The 22,505-nt window shown below is 38.3% G+C and overlaps 1 protein-coding gene across 2 annotated transcripts in view; it reads left to right on the top strand.

Moving 5' to 3' along the window:
- The window catches only part of CAMK4 (calcium/calmodulin dependent protein kinase IV), a 164,148-nt gene that overhangs the window by 13,810 nt on the left and 127,833 nt on the right, over positions 1-22,505 (top strand). The window lies entirely within an intron of this gene.

Genomic DNA, 22,505 nt, shown 5'->3' with positions numbered 1-22,505 from the left:
CCTCCATAATAGCTATGCAAGAAAATTATTTTTTGAATTTAAATTCAAATCCCTTCTCTATGCATAATTCATATCATAGGTGTTCTGAAGCAGTTTTATTCATTACTATAAAAACTTGTTCACAGAGTTCATTTGATTGGCAGTAGCATAAAGAGAATACTCTTCTATTTCCAGAGAATCATTCATTTCAAATGACAAAACAACCTTGGTCATTTCCTCCTCTGCCTTTTCCTTCTCAGCACAACAATATCTTTTGACCATTTGAATCTTCAGCTTCTCTAGTTAAAAGACAACTGTCCATGTTAATGTAAAGTGATTTCAGCTATTTTGATCTATACTAGTCTATTTTTATTGTTCTTGAAAAAATTATGTGTTAAAACAAAAGAAATGAAAATAATTTAACCTCCTCGTATGCTTTTTCTGCAATACTCCAGAAAAGATGAAATGTCATTTGTGATGGAAACAATCATATTAGATGTATTTCTCTTGCAGATGGCTCTCTAAAGTGTAGCTGGTGAAATTTATTCTTTAAATAAACAGCCTAACAAATCTTATTCACTTAATCTAGCTGGCTGACATGAGCCAGCAGTGTGCCCAGGTGGCCAAGAAGGCCAACGGTATCTTGGCTTGGATCAGAAACAGTGTGACCAGCAGGTCCAGGGAGGTGATTCTGCACCTCAGATACTGTCTTCAGTTCTGGGCCCCTCGCTACAAGAAGGATGTTGGGGCTCTGGAGTGTGTCCAGAGAAGAGCAACAAAGCTGGTGAAGGGGCTGGAGAACAAGCATTACGAGCGGTGGCTTACGGAACTGAGGTTGTTTAGCCTTGAGAAGAGGAGGCTGAGGGGAGACCTCATTGCTCTCTACAACTACCTGAAAGGAGGTTGTAGCAAGGTGGGTGTTGATCTCCCCAGTGAGAGGTGGTAGAACGAGGGGAAATGGCATCAAGTTTCACCAAGGGAAGTTCAGATTGGACATTACGAAAAATTTCTTCACTGGAAGGGTTATTGGGCACTGGCAGAGGCTCCCCAAGGAAGTGGTTGAGTCACCACCGCTGGAGAGGTTAAAGACGGGCAGATGAAGTGCTCAGGGATATGGCTTAGTAGTGGACAGGCACAGTTGGACTTGATGATCTTAAAGGTCTTTTTCAGCCTAGCAATTCTTCTGTGAATCCCTGTTCTGTGAACTGGTTAAGCTTGCTATTTATGAATGAATAAAATAAATACTTAACAGGTAGCCTGTTTATATAGTTTGTCATGGTGCTTCTTACGACCCATGTGTTTTAACTGTGTTGAATACCTAGTAAGACCATTTTATTGTGTTTTTCGCTAGTCACAGCTGAAACAGAAAAATAATGATTAAGCAGGATGCGTTAGTCATCCACAATGGCATTTGGCCATTGGAAGAATGTATTTCATGCTTCAGAGTCATGCCTCTGTTAAAGTTTATTTTAGCCACATATTCATATCTTTACAGTAGTGGACTGGCAGTTTTGAGAAACTCCAGTTTCCATTCCATGATAAATTTCAATATTTCAGCATTTGTTTTTGTTTTGAGTTTGGATGAGTAATTGAAGTATTGGCATAATGTGGATAAGGGAGAGTTTCACAGCATGGATTTTTTCACTAATTTAGAATTAAAAGTTATAAGCACTTTCACATTTTACATTTTGTGTTAATTAAAAATATGCTTGACTCAAAGTAACCAGATTGCAACAACAAACTACATTTATCTTTTGTAGCATGGTATCTTATGAGAATTTTGATGCAGGTACCTCTTAACCGTTTTTACCCTCTGTCTTTTGTTCCTGCTTGGACTGTGTTTTTGTGTGTTACACTGAAAATGATGTAGCTTTTATATCATGTATTTTTCTAATGGAACACAGGGAGGCTGCAGAAGCTGTTTTTATCTGCTGACTCCAGTTATGAAATTCTCACACTTTTCTGAAAAGAACTTTGTATATTATTGAATGGGAAGGAATCACATTTGCCTTTCTCACAGTTCTACTTTGGTAGTATGTAGTAGTCCAGTTGCTTGTTGCCCAAACTGTATGTCTTCCATTTTGCATCTCCCTTTTTTGTTGATGAGACTTATGTTTCCCAGCAGAATTCTTGTTATTTGTCTATAATGCATGACCTTGCAGTTAATACAGATACATTTTAGCCGTTTTCTCTTGCTCCCACTCCCCAGGTATAACTACAGTTTCTGCTTTCTAATATTACAGTTCTCTCCGGTGTTGCCAGTGCCTCCCGACCTTTATCATCAGCACACTCAATCAGCATACCCCTAAGTTTATGTCAAAGTCAATAAATAAAATATTAAGTCATGTATAACAAACTGAAGGGATATTACTCAAACATGCACATCAGAAATGACTCCCGAAACCACTGAAGTAAAGAGCAGTGTGTTTCTCTTAAGCTTTTGGAGAAGGTTAGATCGCACAGGCAAAGTTTCTCAAGGGAGGAAAAATCCTAAGAGCAAATGGTTTATAAACTGTTTCCCTCTATACCATTATCCCATTCAAACTGAAACAAAACAAAAAAACCCCTCAGAATTCTTGCAGCATTGCCTGTTTCAAGGGTTAATCTGTTCCTTCAGGTTCTTTTGGTGACTCCTTGCTCTTTTAGCTAGGTACCTCTAAGGCAATTCTCATCTTCCTTCCCCCCAGCTCCTAGCCCTTGCTTTACTAAATGCTCTCAATAGTCTTTATGCAAAGAGGAGGGAATAGTCTCCACTTTATTTAAAGGGTGCAACTTCAGAAACTGAAAGATTGGGCATTCTACACCTACTTCTTGTGATGAGTGCCTAACAGGGTATAATTGGTATGCTAGTCAGAAGGCTGACAGAGATCTTGACGTTTCAGGGGAAGCGAGTGATTAGATTGCATTATGCAGATAGGTTTCTACCACTGTCCTATCTTCCTCCTCCCGTTTTTGGAATGTGGATTACGTATGGATGAATTTAGTGATTCCTGAATGTAGAAGGACTCAGCTCCCGTAACTCTGTCAAACAAAAATTAAAAATAGCATGTTTTTTAAAATGGCCCTTGAAAAGATACAAATTTTGAGTTAAATGGCCAGATTTCCTTAGTTTTTATCCAGCCAGAATAATAATTACCATTGTTAAAAGTGACTGAAACAGTGGCATAAAATGCCTGCTTTAATATGTATTATGGAAAATCTGATTTAAACTTATTTGTAAATTTTTTCATCTGAAAATGTACTGTGGAGGAACTGCATTTCTTTAGTGCAACAGATGGTGCTAGGGAAAGGTGGTGATAGTTCTCCAACAGAGAACAACATCTGTGAAGTAGAATAATTCACTTAAATTTAGGAACTCCTTTTGCATGCAAAGGAGAAGAGAATGAACTTGACTGTGATTACAATAACAATTGTAATTTAGAAGAAAGTATCTAACTATCCCTAGTTCTGTAACTGCCTTTTCGATCTGAGCAGGAGAGACAAGAAATGTGCCTAAAATTTGTGTGTGATAATTTTGTGAAACAGACTGCATGACATAGTTGCCCATGTCACCAGGACCTGTCTTAGTGACTCAGGAGAAACCTTCCTGCTTATCTTCAGAGTAACTGCATTGATTTTCAGTGTCCGCTTCTTGATAGCAGTAAGTTCAGTATTGATCTGTTGACATCACCAAGGGATCAGCCAAATTCGCCTAGTCACGTTCTTATCTCAAATTGAAAATAAAATCTATTTTGGGGCTGAAATTGTGATCTTCTACATCCTTCATATCTGGCTAATGGAAAAGGTATCTAAACTGGAGCTGTAGCTCTCAGGGATGAGCGTGTACCTTACTGGATACTTGCGTTATTGTGTTTAAAGGAAACTTATATTTGCCTTTCAGTAAGAAGCAACTCTACTGATAGTACAGATATGTTGTCCATTCTGCTTATGGAGACATCTTTTTTTTGAAACACTAAGTACTTGTTATCAGAACTTTCAGCCATTTTAAAATCTCACACCTCCGCCCTCAAAATCACATCAAAAACTCCTGTTTTCTGTGTACTGACTAATGTATGCCTATATGTTTGCAATATAAATTTAAAATGAACTGGTCATCCTAAATTGTTTGAGCCTTCGTACTGTAAGAACATCTGTGCTGCATCATATTAATGGTGTCTTTAGGCCAATACCCTGTCTTTATCTGTAGTGGGAAGCACATCCCTAAAAAGGAGTGTAAAAACAGGGCAAGCATTTAAGGATAAGTGCCTAGTGCACTCCATCAGCCTTCGAAATCTGAAGCCAAAGCTGAAACTTCAGCTCCACTCCTCATATCAGAATGCTAATGTAGATTTGCAGGCAGTGCTCAGAAATCACAGGATGGATGTAGTTGGCCTTTTAAGATTGTCTAGTCATAACTGGTTTTAAAAATTGTTGTCACCTTCGTGTCTTTCCTCTAAAAAGGCTAAGTGGTGTATAAGAGGTTACATATCACCTTAATGTGGGCTATTTAATCCAAGAGTTCAAGTTAACCCATTAAGTGAGTCTCGGCTGGTGCCTGTAATGTCCTATCGGTCATTTTATATGTTCCCTACTCTTTTCTGCCTGTTCTCTGTAGATTTTCAGAAGTTTCAAGAGTATTTTTCCTTTATCTTCAGGGTAAGGAAAGGTTCTAGCATTGGAAAAACTTCAGTTTGTTTAACATCGGATCTATCACAGGCTATTCAGTAAACACAAACTCTTTACAGAATTAAATGTTTACAAGTACAACACAGATGCTCTGTATTATGGCAATTCCGTGCTGCAGGGTGCGGTACAGATTGCCTTCAATGCAGAACTTTTTTTATTTTGTGAAAAACAGGTCAGAGGTTGCTCTCCTGCCCCTTGAGGCAAAGGTCTGCTCATAGCAGATCGGAGGGAAGACTGTAGAACATGACTGCTGTTTGTCATCCTACACCTTCTTTTTACTGTACTTTATCACAGTTTGGGCAAGGTGAAGGCCTTCACATATTTTACTGGTTTTTATGTCTGTCCACATGATGTTAGCTACTTCTAAGTCCAGCCAAGGAGAAATCTGAATGACTAAAGGTAAGCAAAAATTTTGTGAAGTTATTCTACATCCTTGTGCTGTATTTGTCTTATTGATGATCTGTGCAAGGGACGTAGCAGTTTGGAAAGCTGAGGGTCAGAAGTTGAATGCCTAGCTAATAGACAGATTGGGAAAATTTATTTGCTGTTATAGGCATAGATTTAAGTATAGAAATGGTGCATGAAGACTGCAAGTTTGCCTCAAATCTGCTTGCTTTGGTGTTTTGTTGTGGTGCTGGAAATTATTCAGGTGATAGTTCATTTGTATAGCTTGTAAGAGAAGTGCATATGACTAAATAGCTGGAAAAAATGTTGTCATTATTGTCATCATTGAACAGAGAAAATTGTGTCTAAATTACTTCCGTTTTGCCTGACTAAGCTGTCTAAGGAGTGTTTCAATATCTACTAATCAATAACTTGAGTGCTAGCTTCTTGGCTTCTTAGTCCTTTCTGAAAAGCTTCCGTTGTGTCAGTGTTCATCTATGACCTTACGTTAGAATATCATTTTTGTTGTAGAAGAAACTCAATGTTATTTAACTGTTTGGAAGTGAAATCGGTAAGTGACAGTGTTGACTGAAACGAATCGTGTTAGTGTTGCCCCTAAACCCACAATAGTTGCTGTTGTGATCTCTCTGTAATTGATGTAGTTGTCTTAAATGCATGCATGCACACACATATGCAGGCGTATGCAGGCACGTCTCAGACAGATGAGAAGATAACTTGTGAGCTTTTGCACATGACTTTTATGGTTCCTTGTGTGGTCAGATGAACAGGAACCACCAGAGTGTGCTCTGCTGAAAATTAAATAAATTATAGGTATTCATAAGCCTCATCTAAGACTTATTTTTTATTGGAAATGTTTGCCCCAGCTTGCATCAGTGATGGGCAGGATTGAAAGTGGCTTGGTGGACACTTCTGCCAGCTCGCTCAGTAAGTTTGGGTGGATCCCATCTGGCCCTGTAGACTTGCGTGTGTCTAAGTGGTGCAACAGGTGACTAACCTTGTCCTCTTGGGTTATTCCAGATTCTGCTCCCTGTCTCTGTCTTTCAGCTCAGTGGGCTGGGTATTCCAAGATGACTCATTTGGTGCAAGCGCTCTTAAAACTAGACAGTGGGAGCAGGGGATACACATCTTTCTTCTGTGCCTGATCAGATGAAGGATTCTGAAGGTTATGTTGTGCTCCTGCGGTTGTGCACAGGAGCCTCTCAGGGACCATGTGTGCTTCCCCATACCTGAGATGTTTCGGGCATCAGAACTTTCTGAGACACTGTCAGCACTCCTACTGATGTTGCCCTCTCTTCCCCCTGATACAGAGTTGCTCGGAAGACATGCTTGGGATTGAATCCACTCCTCCTTTTATGCCTGTGTTTTGCTGGCTGAACATCTCTTCTCAGGCTGTCATACTTCTGCCAACAGCTGCAGCCTCTCATTGCTAGTAAAGGTCTAGTAGTAGCTATGGATTGCTTGACAATTTCTCATCTTTCTGCAGCTAAACTCTCCTTTTATGCATCTTATGGTCACTTTTCCAATAACATGACATAGAAGAAGAACACTCCTTCCTTCCCCAGCTGCCGCACTGCAGTTCTGTGAGCAATGCAAAGAGGGGAAGCCGATGTGAGAATATTCTTCCCCACTTTTAAGTTTTTCAAAGAAAATGCAGAATTCAGTTATCCCTAATTTTGCCTTTTCCACAAGTGTGAGTTGTGTTAAAACTTTCTGCTGCTGGGAAGCAATACATTTTAATCTGATACCTCAGTCATTCAGAAATGAACATTTTCATTCACTACAAAAGGAGAGTTATTCATGCAAAATGAACTGACCTCAAAAATTTGAAGTTGAGACATGAAAATGAAACAAGTGTTGTGTAACTCAGAAACTGTTTGCTTATTGTGCCATTTCAGATTTCATGGAGGGCTCTACCTTGAACTGGGAGTTGTGTCCGGATTTGTCTTGCCATGTGATTGAAGTGAGATAGTGTTATGCCACCCTGGAAATGATTTCATTTTGAACTCCAATGTAAAATACATGTTTTAAGTGTACTTTTATTTGATATAATTCTCATATGCCAGACTTTCTACCGAAGCTGTGTAAACTAATTTTGAAAGACTAGCATGAAGTAGGAAAATTATTACCTGGCCATGTAAACTTCTGGGCTTCATAGGACTGAACTGTGACAGGACTGGAATAACTAATATGATTGCTGTTCAGTGATTTTAATTCTCCCCCTCCTCCCCAAGTATGAGCCAAATTTACCACCGCAACAGTTATTTCTGACTTTTATGTCTGAAAAGCTGTGAATAGGGGAGTACGCTTTCTTCCCTATAGACAGTAGTCTTCAGGTCAGACTCATGACGATATAAACCAAAGCAGATTCATTTAACATTTAAAATACGTTTAATATAAAATGTAATTTATTTTAAATGACAAAATGGAACCTTTTTTTATAAACCAACATTTTTTTGTATTTAAGAAATCTGGCCTCTAACAGCATATGCAAAATTTGATACACAGCAAAAATAACATAAAATTATGCTGTCACATAGCAAACTTTCCTGAATTTTCCTAAAGTTCAGCTTTGAAAAATGGCCTCAGCCTGTTCTTTTTCTTTCACACCATCAGTCAGCAAAGTAAAATGTTAGTTTGAAAGCTGTCTTCCATTCATTCAAATGATTGCTTGGACAGGTGCAGTTGTTCACATTAAAACCAGACACTTAAGTGGAATTAGAGTATTTGGAAAACAGACTTTTCTTGTCTGCCTGCTACTCTGTAGTAAATTCACTGCTCACCACTTGAGCAAGTAAGAATGTTATTGCACCATCTGCAAGTTTACCTGATGATGATGATGATGGTGCTTTCTGTGAATTGCTTCTATCATTCTCTTCCTCCTACTTAGCAGATTTCTTGTAGGGGAATGGCGGTTATTTCTGCTATACAACGCCATACAAGTTCTTTGGTTAGCCCAAATAATGATGATTCTGAAAACTATTTGGAGAAGTGCAAAGGTAGTTACAAGTGAAGATGCACAACAAGGCTACCAGTGATAATTTTAGGAAAAATAAAATGCATCTAAACAGCTGTGCAGTTCCCATTGTTTTGCCTGTGGCAAAGGGAAGGCACAGAGGTAGCACCCTCCTGGATCCTCTGGCCAGCTGCATGGAAACTTACCATTCACTGAAGTTCTTCCTGTTATTTTGCCACCACAACAGCTACTTTTTCAGGCTGAATTAAAGCTGTCGTCAATGCACCATATATACTTACACCTTAGACATAAAGTTGCATGAATGAGGCCACACAAGATATTGGATTTGTTTGTGGTAACAGTGGTGGTTTTGAAGTAAACAAATACATGATGTAGGGCACTAGCTGACACTAGATCTTCATCTTCTCTGTGGTACATTCACTGAAGGTTTTGAATATAAAGTAGGTCAAAGGAAAAGATGGTTAGTGAAGACCCTGAAAAAAAGCATGATTTTTAACTTTTTTTTTTTTTTTAATATGCCAGCTTTGCACTAAGATCTGAGAGGTGGGTCAAAGTTAGGAGAAGCAAAATTTTATCTAGCTGTTTACTTAGTGTCTAGAGGTGCTTAGTTTCTCAAGCTATGTAGACTCCTGCTATTATCAGTAGAAGGAAACAAATAGTAATGCATATTGCCTGTGTTGCACACCTATTTTATAAGTAGATAGGTCACTTTCTGAAAGTTAACTGTAGAGGTTGCCTTGACAGCAGGATTAGACCAAATAGTTTTTCACAGCTAATATTAAGAGATGCAAATCTAAAGAAATGGTGCAACACCTTTGCAGGAGCTATGTTATAAACTGTTTCTGCTGAATCAGTTCTGTCGGCCTGTTTATGGTGGATATGTGAATGCAGTTTTATGTGTCCAAAAATGTCAACAAAGTGAGTCAGGCCAACTCACCTGGTTTGTCATTGGGAACGGAGTAATATTATATGCAATAGGATAAAAGACCTAACTTAGCTACTGGAGTTGAAAATTAAGCATTGGCATCAAATTATTGAATAACAGAACATTGCTAATGTCCTGGATGTAGATTTTGTGGACTGTCTCACCACCAGACAGATGGAATTCTGTTTATAGAATGGTGTTGTATCATTTAAATCTGACTGGAAGAGTCTTTTGCTGGATCTGTTTTTAATGAGCTGTTTTGATCTCTAATTATTTTTAATTAAATACAAGTTTTGTAGGTTTTTTTTTTTTTAAATGGATAAATATCTGCAGTAAGGGAGGAGGTGGGAGAGCTACTTAAATAAAGCAGTTAAGTGTGGGTGAATCTGAACATCTAAGCATTGCAGGTAATTACACTTCTGACAGAGTTTCTTAGTAACAACTTCTGAAAGCCAAATTAGAGAAATATAAAAATACTGATGCACCAGATAGATTGATTTTAGAACAGAACTTTAACCCACTGTTTTCTTATGGCATGTCTTCAGTTAAACATATCTACATCCAAGCAGCATCCTGAAACATAATTGAAACTTGGAAATTTTCCCAGCTCCATATTTGCAAAACTGTCTTTTTTACAGACTTGAATTTAAGAATCTATGTGGAATATGTCACAGCTTTGTTTATTCTGAATAGCTTGGTTTGATAAGGATCAAACAGTTTCCTAACCTTCATGCTCATTTATCCAGACAAAAAATGTATTATCTTGGAAGTATCTTTCTGTATATCACTAACAGCACTTTCATTCCATCATTTCAAATATCTTGAAAGGAACTTGCAGAAAACAGCGGACGATCAGGAGTATAGACATTTATGGAACATGTGTACATACACACACACAAACACACACACCTACTTTTTTTAGTTCTTCCATTAACTTTCAAAAAAATGACTGAATTTTCAGAGTCTTGTGAGAAAATAAATTTTAATCCCTTTTGCAAAATGTATTCTTTTTAGTTGTGACTGAGTGTATCATAGACACGTATAATGTTTTGCGTTGGAAGGGATCTTAAAGCCCATCCAGTTCCAACCTCCCTGCAGGGACACCTCCTACTAGATCATGGTGCGCAAAGCCCCATCCAGCCTGGCTTTGAACACCTCCAGGGATGGGGCATCCACAACTTCCCTGGGCAACCCGTGCCAGTGCTTCACCACTCTCATTGTGAAGAAATTCTTCCTTATGCCTAGCCTAAATCTGCCCCTCTGCAGTTTATACCCATTGCACCTAGTCCTGTCACTAGGACTTCTATCACTAGGAATTTCTTCCTAAAATCTAATACAAACCTTCCCCCCTCCAATTTAATGCTATTCCCCTTTGTCTTATCACTCCATGGCCCTGTAGAAAGTCCCTCCCCAGCTTTCCTGCAGGCCCTCTTCAGGTATTGAAAGGCTGCTATAAGGTCTTCCCCGAGCCTTCTCTTCTCCAGACTGAACAACTCCAACTCTCTCAGCCTGTCCTCATAGCAGAGGTGCTCCAGCCCTCAGATCATCTTTGTAGCCCTGCTTTGGACCTGTTCCAACAGTTCCATATCTGTCTTATGTTGGGGATTCCAGATCTGGACACAATACTCCAGGTAGAGTCTCTTTAAAAATAGGCACAATGCTTCTTCCAGTCAGCAAGGACTTGACTTTTCAAATATCGTGGAGAGTGGCTTGACTACTACATCAGCTGGTTCCCTCAGGACTCTGGGATGTATCTCATCAGGTCCCGTAGACTTATCTATGTTCAGGTTCCTCAGGTGGTCATGAACCTGATCCTCCCCTAGTTCTTCTCCAGTTCTGCCCCTCTTCAGTTTCTGTGTTCTTCTGTGTTCCTGTATCCCTGCAGCAGTGCTGGCTCCAGCATGCAGGCAGCATTGATGATCTAAAGAGAGCTGATTGGTTTATTTTCCAATCTGAACTTCATCCAGGATGATAATGTGTCTCACCTCTGTGGAATGATTGGGCTTTATGTCTGCTTCAGGAAGGTGAAATAAGTAATAATAATATACCATGGGAAATAGTACATATACCATTGCAAATCTGGAGACTTTTTGTTTTATTATTATAGAAAGTACTTGTGGTTTTCAATAATTTTATTTTCGTTGAGGCTGCAGTAAATGCACGGGTGTGTGGATAAACCTGTTGCAATCTGTTTTGCATGACAAAAAATTCAGTAATGTTGAGGATGAAAGAATCCTCTGCTCTATTTATCCAACTTCACAAGTCTTAACAAACTTCACTGGCTTTTAATGAGGTAGCCAGTGGAGAGTTTCTGTGGTCTAGTGATGTTTTGCATAGATTGGCGAAGAAAGGTACTGTCGTTGCCTCTTTCAGCACAATTCTGTGTGTCTAGTGGCTGCAGATGCCTGAGTGTTTCATATGGATGCATGCATTAAAACACGTATATAAACTTTTTGTGTATATAGTATTTATTTATATATATAATATTTTTATATGTAACATTTATTAATTTCAGTTTCACAACAAATAATTACATTCATCAGCCAAGGCTGGGACTTTTTCAAGGCCCTTCAGTAAATCAGGGTACTTAAAGACAGTGAAAGCCGTAGTGTAGTTATTCTCATACTAACAAAAAAGCAGCAGCTTGGGTAGAGTGGTGGAGGCCAAATCTCTTATGGTGAAGCTGAACCCATGGTTGAGAATCTAAGCTGTAAAGCCTGTTTCTTCCAGAACTGAAAGAACTTGTTTGCCCAGAAAGTTAATAGGAGGTCTAGCAGCAAATGTGTTGTTGACCTTCTCCCTGTCCTTTTTTTTTAAAAAAAATCTATTGGCTAACACTCCTAAAGTGTTAAGAGGACATTGAGAGATCTTTATGGCCATGTAGCTGTGTTCCAGACCAAAAAATTTAACATTTTGCAAGGCTTTATTTTTTTTTCTCAACAATTACCATATAAACTCTACTATGTCAAATGCAAGTTCCTTTTATCTCTCAACCCAGAAAGTTTCCACTCCGTTCTCTACCTGCTTCTTGAGGTTCAATTACCAAAGACTCTTAGGAGATCTGCTGTGACTGTGCATTTCCAGTGTAGTTACATGACCTGGTTTGTGTAAAATACAGTTTCTGAATTTTGTGTAATTGTCAGGAAGTGGAAGAAATCAATTTCTTTAGTCTATTAATCTTATCCTTTCATCTGGTATGCCAGAAGAATAACTCACACGGTAAAAAAGACTGAAATAAGTTCTTGTTTTATTTCTGTGGTAATTACATTAGTTTGAATTAGTTCCTTTTGAGTGAAACTGCAATGTGTGGTCAGGTTCTGTGGCAAAATATTGAAAGTCTGATACATCAGGGATGTTTCATGCTATTGAACGTCTAAGGTTGAAAGAGGTATTTAATTTTGTAATTAGATGCTATTTCTTAGAGTAGCATGCAGTGTGGTATTTGAGAACGTGTTCATACAGGGCATGTAAAGAAACCTTCAAGATATTTATACGTCGTTCTGAAATGTGTAGTCCATGTCTATCTATTGGTTTTTTATGCTGCTGTCTGGATTTCCTCCTAGCATTTGTGCTCCATTGTTGCAAGGAGAATATTTCCGGACATTTCCACATGGTACTGCTTTATATGATTGCCATCTCTGAGGTGGCATTTGCATATACTTAGTTCATTATGACATTGTCTCTTAGCTCTTGAGCAGTCATTTTCTTTGAGTTGCTAATGTCTGTTTATAGATACTTACAAATAAAAGCTGAAGTGATAAACTATATCCTCAGACGTGTATAGAGGTCTGTTTGGAGACAGGGATTTTACAGCAGAAAAAGCATTTGGACCTCATCAAATGGAAAATATAATTGACTATATTAGAGCTATGCTATCTAACATCAATTGAAGACTATGTTTTTTGCTGGCCAGTTCACTCACTCTGGTGGGTCAAAGTCTTCTGTGCTGTGACTCCTGTGGCTCACCAGGTTGGTTATACGGGAGCTGAAAGTGTGCCAGTGACAACAGCGAAGCTCTGTTCTTTAAAAACACAAATATCTGCCTTCAGCTTTTCAACTGTGCCTTACTTTAGACAGGGAGGAAAGACTTCCTTTTAACTTTTTAGTCTTTCATTTCCTTTTCAGAATGAATTTCTGACTCCATTAATAAATGATGTCCTGAAGCCTTCTTTGGTACCCTTACCAGCATGTTGCTGAATGACTAAAGACCAACAAATCCAATTTCTAAAGAACGGGGAGTAATGGAGGGCACTCCAGAATGCCAGGACCAGCTCAAAGTACACTAGCATAAGGTGTCTCCTTGTACTTGCAGTAGTTTGCAGGAAACTGTTGAGACAAGTGTGAATTTATCTCTGAACATGAAATAATAGAAAATGTGTCAGCTGTCTCCAGATTTGCCAAGATTCACCTCTGAAGAGGGCAAGTGGGTGTAGAGAGAGACTGATTGTATGATGTAGCTCCATCTGGAGAATAAAGGTTCAGGAAGATATTTCTGTCTTTTAAAGTAAGTTAGTTGGGGAGAGGTCTTCCTGACTAGTTTCTCTAGTTTGTGAAGATTTTTAATTCCTGTGTGTTCTCCAGCGTACCTTCTCAGTTTTGTAGTGTCCGTGTTAAAAATATGTATTTTTATCCTACTAAATCACTTATGACCTGTCCGTTAATGACCTCTTTTACTTAGGTAATTCATGAAAACACTGAGCAGCATCAGATACAGGACTGATGACACACCTGTCTGTTGAATCATAGAATCATAGAGTATCAGGTTGGAAGAGACCTTATGGATCATCTGGTCCAACCTTTCTTGGAAAGCCACAATCTAAACAAGATGTCCCCCTACACTGTCCAGCTGATTTTTACAACTGCCCAGTGTTGGGGAATCTACCATTTTCCTGGGGAGATCATTCCAATGGGTGATTGTTGTTGTGAAAAATTCTCCTCCTGTGTCCAATCGGTATCTTCCCAGAACTAACTTGTAGCCTTTACTCCTTGCCTTTTCCGTATCACTTTTTGTATAAAGGAATCTCCATCTTCTTTGTTAACTACACGTTAAATACTAGAATATGGTGATAAGACATCCCCTAACCCTTCTTATCTGAAGGTGGAACAAACACAGTTCTCTCAGGCTTTCCTCATGCAGCAGACTTAGCAGTAATTTGATGATCTTTGTGGCCCTTCCCTGGACCCTTTCAAGCCTAACCACATCCCTCTTTTTTTTTGTAGAGGGGTCCAAAACTGAACACATTCAAGTGTGCCCTGACAAATGCTTAGTACAGTGGGATAATGACATCTTTGTCTCTGCTGATTATGCCCTTGTTGATGCAACTCAGCATGCTGTTAGCTTCCTTTGCTGCAGAAGCACGCTGTTTGCTCATATTGGCCTTGTTGTCCACCAGGAGCCCCAGGTCCCTTTGCACAGAGCTGCTCCCCCGCTGCATAGATCGCAGCCTGCACTGCACTCCTGGGTTATGTTTTCCCAGATGCAAAATCTTACACTTGTCCTGGTTGAACTTCATAAAGTTCTTGTTAGCCCACTCTTCCAGCCCATCCAGGCCTTCCTGCAGAGTTCCTCTCCCTTCCAAAGTGTCCACTTCCCCACTCAGTTTGGAGTCATCAGCAAACTTCGTCAAGATACACTTCATCCCATCATCCAGATCACGAGTTTAGAGACTTGGTTGGCAGAGTCCCTTGGGGGGCAGTCCTGAAGGGCAAAGGAGTCTGGGAAAGCTGGATACTCTTCAAGGAGGAAATCTTAAAGGCACAAGGGCAGGCCGCCCCTGTGTGCCGAAAACGAGGTGGTGGGGAAGACCAGTCTGTCAGTTGAATATGAGCCAGCAGTGTGCCCAGGTGGCCAAGAAGGCCAATGGCATCCTGGCCTACATCAGGAATAGTGTGGCCATCGGGACCAGGGAAGTGATCCTGCCCCTGTACACAGCACTGGTGAGTTTGCACCACAAACACTGCATTCAGTTTTGGGCCCTTCGCTACAAGAAGCACATTGAGATGCTGGAGCACATTCAGAGAAGAGCAACGAAGCTGGTGGAGGGTTTAGAGCACAAGTCTTATGAGAGATGGCTGAGGGAGATAGAGTTCTTTAGTCTGGAGAAAAGGAGACTGAGGGAAGACCTTATCGCTCTCTACAGCTACCTAAAAGGAGGTTGCACCAAGGTGAGAGTTGGTTTCTTCTCTCTGGTAGCGAGTGACAGGACAAGGGGAAATGGCCTCAAGATGTGCCAGGGGAGATTTTGGTTGGATATTAGGAGGAATTTCTTTACTGAATGGTTTGTAAAGCACTGGAATAGGCTGTGCAGGGAGGTGGTTGAGTCACCATCCCTGGAGATGTTTAAAAGATGAGTAGATGTTATACTTGGGGACATGATCTAGTGGCAGACTTAGAAGGGCTGGATCAATGGCTGGACTCCATGATCTTAGAGGTCTTTTCCAACCAAAACCATTCTCTGTTGTCTTCTACTTCCTTCTTGTTTCCCCTGAGTTACCAGATATTACCACTTGTGGCTTTCTAATTTCTTGAGATCAATCTTTTAATATGCTGAGATAAAACTTATGAAGGTCAGCAAATTCGATAATATGTAATTTATCTAAGTACCCTTTGACATATTCTCTCCCCTGTCTTAAGCTGTTATAATATTGTTATTCTGCTCACCTGAACAAAAGTGAGACTTTAGTGGAAGAAAGGCATTAAACTTTTGCCTTGTAGAGGTTTTAAGATTTTTCCTTTCCCCTCTGGACTAAGTAGCCGATCAACACTGCTTTTGGTCTTCCTTATAATTCCCCCTTGCCTTTGATATGACTCTCGCTGTTTGCACTTGTTTTTCAAAGACTACCTGTGCATGCCCTTGTTTTTCTTTTGCAATATATTCTGTTTTATTTTGTGTTTGTATGTTGGTTGTTTTGATTTTTTTTTCTTTTCTGCTTTTTTTTTTCATTGTGGTTGAGGAAGAGTCCAATTTGCCACATCAGTCTTTTATTATTCTTCTTCCTTCCTGTGCTGCATTGAAATAGTTCAGACTGCTACTTGCAGCTGTGTTTTCTGTCAACTCTCCTAAGTGGTCTTTTGCCTTCAAAACAACAAATTCAGTATTCAGCTTGTCCTCTATAATAGTCTATACCCTATGGCTACATAAGAATTTTCTTAGACTCATAGAATGGTTTGGGTTGGAAGGGACCTTAAAGCCCATCCAGTTTCAACCCCCCTGCCATGGGCAGGGACACCTCCCACTAGACCAGGTTGCTCCAAGCCCCATCCAACCTTGAACACTTCCAGGAGTGGGGCAGCCAAAACTTCCCTGGGCAACTGTGCCAGGGCCTCACCACCCTCATTGTTAAGAAATCCTTCTTAATGTCTAATCTAAATTTCCTCCCTTCCAATTTAAAGCCAATTTTTCTGGTGAATTTTTTAAAACCATGTTATATTCGCTAGTGAAGAAATGCAAGTTATAGAAAATTGTTCTGGATTTTGTTTTTTTTTTTTTTATTTTATGAATTTATTTGCATTCTACTTCTTTGAAGCCACATGCTTAATTTCTTTGGCATAGTGTTCAAATCTGAAAAACTGCATATAGTAGTATTTCAGTCATTTAGTGTTAAGCATGTTTACATAACAGAGTTTCTATAGCGACTGATCTGAGATTCATTCATGTGTTTCATCTGTATTTATCACTCTCAAGGGACAGTGAGAAACAGGAAGAAGGGCATTACCATGTCACAGGGAAGGTGAGTGGTACAAATGAGAATAGCCCTGGGGTTTCCTCACTCCTGGTTCTGTTGTTTATTCCCAATGGGATCCTACTGCTCTGCCTTTAAACACTTGGAACTACTACACACACAAAGTTAGGCTACGGGGACCTGACTTCTTTTTTTTCAAAATGCCATTTTTATTATTAATTGTAACTTGCTGATAAAGCAGACGTTCCTGAAACTGCTCAGGTATGTTGTGAATTGTGAATGAAACTGAGGCTATTGCTAGGAATGTAATGTTGAAAGCCTTTTATTTAATGATGTACCAATTGGTACCTTCTCTTTGAAGCTGGAAAGATGCTGAATGGTTTATAAATTTGGCCCTCTGTACAGCAGAACTGTCGGCTGCCAAAAAGGTAAATATTAGCTAATCAGATTTAGCCAGTGGGCATGACTGATTTTGATAGTGATGTCTAGTCAAGGGTTAGTGTGATTTTTTCAAACTGAACAAATGGAATCTTTATGGACATCTTTGTTCACAAATGACAGCATAAATGATTCACAAATGTGGAGCTTTGTCTCCATTCCAGAGCAGTCTGCTAGTAATTATGCTAGATATCTTGTATACCTACACTCATTCAGATGAGTTTTCCAGATAGACTCAGGGAACCAGTTGCCATAAAAAGAAAGTTAGATTATATAGTGACTATATATAAATATAAACATAAAAAAGTAGAACACATTGTCAGTATCTTCTGCGTAGAGTGTGCTGTCAGTTTTCTACAATCTTAACAGCCATATGTTTCTTTTCCACAAGATATTGGGTGCAATTGTACTTCCTGTCTATATGGGAGATGCACAGAAGTAGTATGTTTCTTTGCACCCATTAAGAAAGTAATTTAATAAGCAGCATAGACTAATAATCTTTAATTTCACAGGAAAGAATTCCAGATGTCACAAACTCTTAATAATTCATATAAACATTTTTGTTCTGTTTCATCTGTGACAGGCTGAAACTCGTTCAGATTGGATGTTAGGGAAAAATTCTTCACAGAAGGGGTTATCGAGCACTGGCAGAGGCTGCCCAGGGAGGTGGTTAAGTCACCGTCCCTGGAGGTGTTTAAAGGATGGTAGATGAAGTACTCAGAGATGTGGTTTAGTAGTGGACAGGTACAGTTGGACTCAATGATCTCAAAGGTCTTTTCCAACCTAGTAATTCTATGATTCAAGAGTGAAATGGTGATAGTGTCTACATGTGACAGCAACCACATAGTTTGGAAGAAAAAGCAAAAACCTGTTAAGTCTGAGGAGTTGTAGCATTAGCAACATATAAGTTTTTCACTTTACTGGATCCTTCTGAATACTACATTTTTATATCCTTATAAAATTGGCAGTGCTTTTCTAATATTTCTAAAAAATTATTTAACTTACATTTGTTTAGCTAGTAAATCTGACCATTTCAATGTCTGGGAATCTTTTTTAAGTAGGCACTTCAATTCAGCTCTGTAGGAGATCTCATATTTTTTTTAGATGAGACACAAATATACCTTTGTTTTACAATAATGACCATTATGAGTACAAACACAAATTTACCACATATTTCAGAAAATTCTTCAGTAATTTTGATGAAAAACTTGCTTGTAGAATCATAAAATCATTCATGTTTTAAAAGAACTTTAAAATCTTTTTTAAGACCTTAATTTATTTGTGCCACTCACCTTCCCTGTGACATGGTAATGGCCTTCTTCCTGTTTCTCACTGTCTTTTTTTCTTAGAGATTTGAGGGAGGTAAACAATAAAAGAAAAGTTTTACAAGATCAGAAAGCCACAAAAATACTTTTCTGTTTGGCTATAATTTAATATCTTTTTTTTTTTTTTTTTTCATTTCTAGAGGTGGAGAAAATTCTGGATAATGAAAAGGCTTGCTCTCCTTAATAGCAATATTCTTCAAAACATGATTTAATCCTTTTCAAGTGTTATATTAGAAGGTTTTAATTTCTTTTAATGTGGTGTTTCTGCCCTACAGTGTGAATATAAGACCTATGTTTCTACAGCTTTTCCTGAGTCATTCTACTTCCATGAATATAGAAACAAATTTTATGGTCTCTAATTCAGAGAATGTTAGCTTTTATGAGGTTTTTCTACCCTAAATATTGACAGAAAAAAGTAGTATTTTTGTAAGAAACCTAGATGAGAGGAAAGATTCTTAACAAAGAAGCCAGAAAAGGAGGCTGTGTTACCTGCAGTTTTTAAAGGATAGACACTTCTGGAAGAGCCCTGTGGAATACATGCGCAGGTGATCCTAAAGTGGTACCACAGCAGTGACGGTGCCATGAAATCTATAAAGTTTGTGTTTATGTTCTCTATTGCTAGTACTAAAATACCGTTAGGTCATTAGTATCTGAAGGTCAAGGTCATTTTTCCAATTGCTGACAGTGTTTTATGATAGCTATGATTTTTTTTGTAGAAATCGCTACAGAAAAAGATACTTGGAGTACATGTTGACTTGTTCAATGTAGATTTATTGGTTGACATGTTTCAGGCATACAGATTCTACCAAACAATCCGGCATAAGCTTCAGCTTATACTCACTTTTAAGATCTGATTCTCTCTTCTGTGGATAATGGCGAGTGACTACAATATCCATGCGCATCCTGAAGTAATCTTTCTTTCTGCAAGGCAGCCTTTATTTATATCAACTTTTACCTAGAGACAGAAATATCTGTCTATAGGTGGTATGAACCACTTAAGATTTATCTTATAATAGTAGGCTTATTATTAGTTGTGGAAATCTGAGTAACTGTTTAACTCTGTTTTCAAACAGATACTTCATATGGAGAAACCTAACTGTTTAGTTTCAGTTGCAATTTCATAAGCTAGTGAGGTGTTTTACAAGGTGACTTCGCTCAACTTATGTGTGTTTGTCAGTTTTCACTCAAGAAATGAACTTCTTCAGTTAGGAATGCAAGTAAATAATGGCAGCTATGACAAACTGTGAAAGCTGATTTCTCTTCTTACCTGTTACCTGGTCTGTAGTGGTTTTTGCAATGATGTAGCTGTCAAGCACGCATGGAATAATTTCAGTGTGAAGCTAGTATCCATTGTGAGTCTCCTGCTGGTCTATACACAAGTAGAGGCTATTAGTACAACAGCAGTGTCACCTGAGGTGAGAGAAAGATATGATATGCAGTGAAAAAAAATTTAGGAATGTTTTTCAACAACACATTAGGTTTTCCAGATTGTTTTATGAAAGCATAGCATCAATAGGTGGAGTTGAGCATTTTAAACATTTCAGTAAAATAGACAGTGAGGTGAAAGAGGTCATTCATTCAAATTATAAATAAACTTGAGAGTAGAGACCAGGTGGCTGTCCAGTTTTTTCAATATGAAGAGCAGATGGTTGTACAATTAAGATTACCTTAAAAGATTTATCAGGAGCACATATTCTTGAATGTATAAATGTTTCTATTGAACAGTGTTTGAAATAAAGCTGTCACTTGAAGCTAAAAAATATGCTGCAGTTACAACACACAGTTCACTCAGGGTCTGATTTTAACTGTATGAAGGAGATATATAGTCCTTTAATATTAAAGCACAGAAAAGGGCAAGTACGAACACTTCAGAAAGTACAGACAGCAAATAGGTAAGCAAAGTAAGGTCAAACATCTGCTCTCAGAATGATTTTCTTTCTTTGTCCCATTACACTGGACATGTTTTTTTAGGAAGATTTTAAGTGTCCTCAGCTTCTACCTTCTTCACAATGTCTTGAAATGCTGCCTGAGGTCCTGAAAATGCATGGAGCAGGGTAACCCCCACATGGCAAAGGATTAATTGGGAATATACATAGAGCCTAAGGCCATTCATGTTCATACTGTCAAAGTTGTCCAGATTTGCTTTTAAGGAAATTTTGGACTTAAGCTGAAAAGGGGTGGATCACAGGAAAGGTATTTTTTGGGTTTGAATGTTCCACTGATACCAAGAAAACATTGTAGAAAATGCTTATTTTCTTTTTTTTTTGATTAATTTTATACGTCTCATGGAACTTTTTCTGAATTAGGCTTTGGAGCAGACTGAAAAGCCTTTTTCTTCAAAAGGGGTCTTTTTTCTTCCTTCCTTGAAAACCCATTTTATATATTAGAAGTTTATATAAGTGTACTTATCCGTTCCTAATTTGCAACAAAAGGAAAAGCTTTCGTATTGATTATAGTTGTGAAAAGTACTGGTTTGCTGTGAACCATTACTATTTACTTAAGGAAATTATGGAGATTTGGGGGATTTAATTGATAAAATAAGCTTATTTTTAAGAGTGAAAGGCTTTGCATATAGGAGAGTAATATAAAAATAGAAACCTGCAAGAGGAGAGAACAAAAAAATGCAGCTCTGCTCTGAAAAGCAATACTGTGAATAGAATTGTACAGCTTGTACAGAAAGATAAAAATTCTTTTGGTATTTTGTTGAGTCCTGGATTAAATCACCTAGTTTTTTATAAAAGAGATTCTATTTCTGCTTTTTCTAATAGTGCTTGACTAATAATAATGATTATTCAGTCTGAAATGAGGGATCAACTTGTGAAGGGACTTGAGAATGGAAGTTAATGGTATTACGCATATGATTAAAAGTAAGAATTGGTTTAAACGCTGTAATTGATCAGGGACACAAGCACTGCAACTGAAGATGTTCATATAAAATATTATGAGCTCACTCTCCTTCTGTTCACTTTTTCATGGCAAAGGAAACACATAAAAATCTGCCATGCTTTCTCAAAGTCCATAAACCAAGTATGATTTCCAAAGTCAATACCTGGATATGTTAAACAAAATGTTTCTTTGTAAGGTAAGTGGCCATAGTTGTCTGCTGTATATTAGAATCATAGAATCATAGAATAGTTTGAGTTGGAAGGGACCTTAAAGATCATCTAGTTCCAATCCCCCTGCTGTGGGCAGGGACACCTACCCCTAGATCACGCTGCCCAACGCCCTGTCCAATCTGGCCTCGAAATATTAAATATTAGTCCATAAGGTGCTGCAATGATTACTTTAATATAGTGAATAGAGTTACGGTCTTTCATAACAGTATAATACAGCATGGGTGTTGGCATTTTAATGAAGGCAGATGCAGCTCATATGACTTGTGCACCACTCCTACAGATTACAGTGCCACTGAAGCAGTTGCTAATGTAGTGATCCAATCAGACAGTGAAGTTGGTAGATTACAAGCCTCTGTTGTGGGAAAAGATACTTTCATGTAACCTAGAGCACACTTTCTTTCAGAAGTGAATTATTTTAAATTTCTAAGCATCTTTGCATGGATATCTTATAAATAAGTGTCATCTGGAGCTTTTCAACACAGCTTGTGATTTTGCTGACTTGAAATTTAACTGTTTGCTTCTGTGTAGAATTTTTTCTTAAGAAGAAAGATAATGTCAATGATTTATGAACTCAAATCCAAGATCTTTAAATAGGCAGGAAAATTAAAAAGTCAGAGTCACTGCAGATGTGTCTTCTGTTAGTAACTGATGGAACAGCAGTTATTTTAGTAAGATGCATGAAGAAGGGGCGGAGGCTGAGCAGCTGTAGAAGTCCAGAAAATGTGTGATCTGAAACACAGCAGCATTTATATACCTGTCATTCAGAAACCTTGTAAAACTAACAGATTTGGATATAGGAACAAAACCAACTGGTGAAGTTGCCTACGTTTTTCTTTTAATAAAAGTAGAGTGAGTAAGATGTGTTGATAAGTCTTTCCTAACCAAGTTATGCATAATGACTTCTAGAATTTTTAGAAGACTCCTCTCCGTAAAAAAGGATGTCAGCAAATGGTATTTGAATCAAAGGATGTGATTGGTCTTAATTATTTCTAGAG

This window comes from Cuculus canorus, chromosome Z, assembly GCF_017976375.1.
Source record: "Cuculus canorus isolate bCucCan1 chromosome Z, bCucCan1.pri, whole genome shotgun sequence".
NCBI lineage: Eukaryota > Metazoa > Chordata > Aves > Cuculiformes > Cuculidae > Cuculus > Cuculus canorus.
The sequence above is the reverse complement of the archived record's forward strand: the minus strand, read 5'-3'. Positions and strand labels throughout refer to the sequence as shown.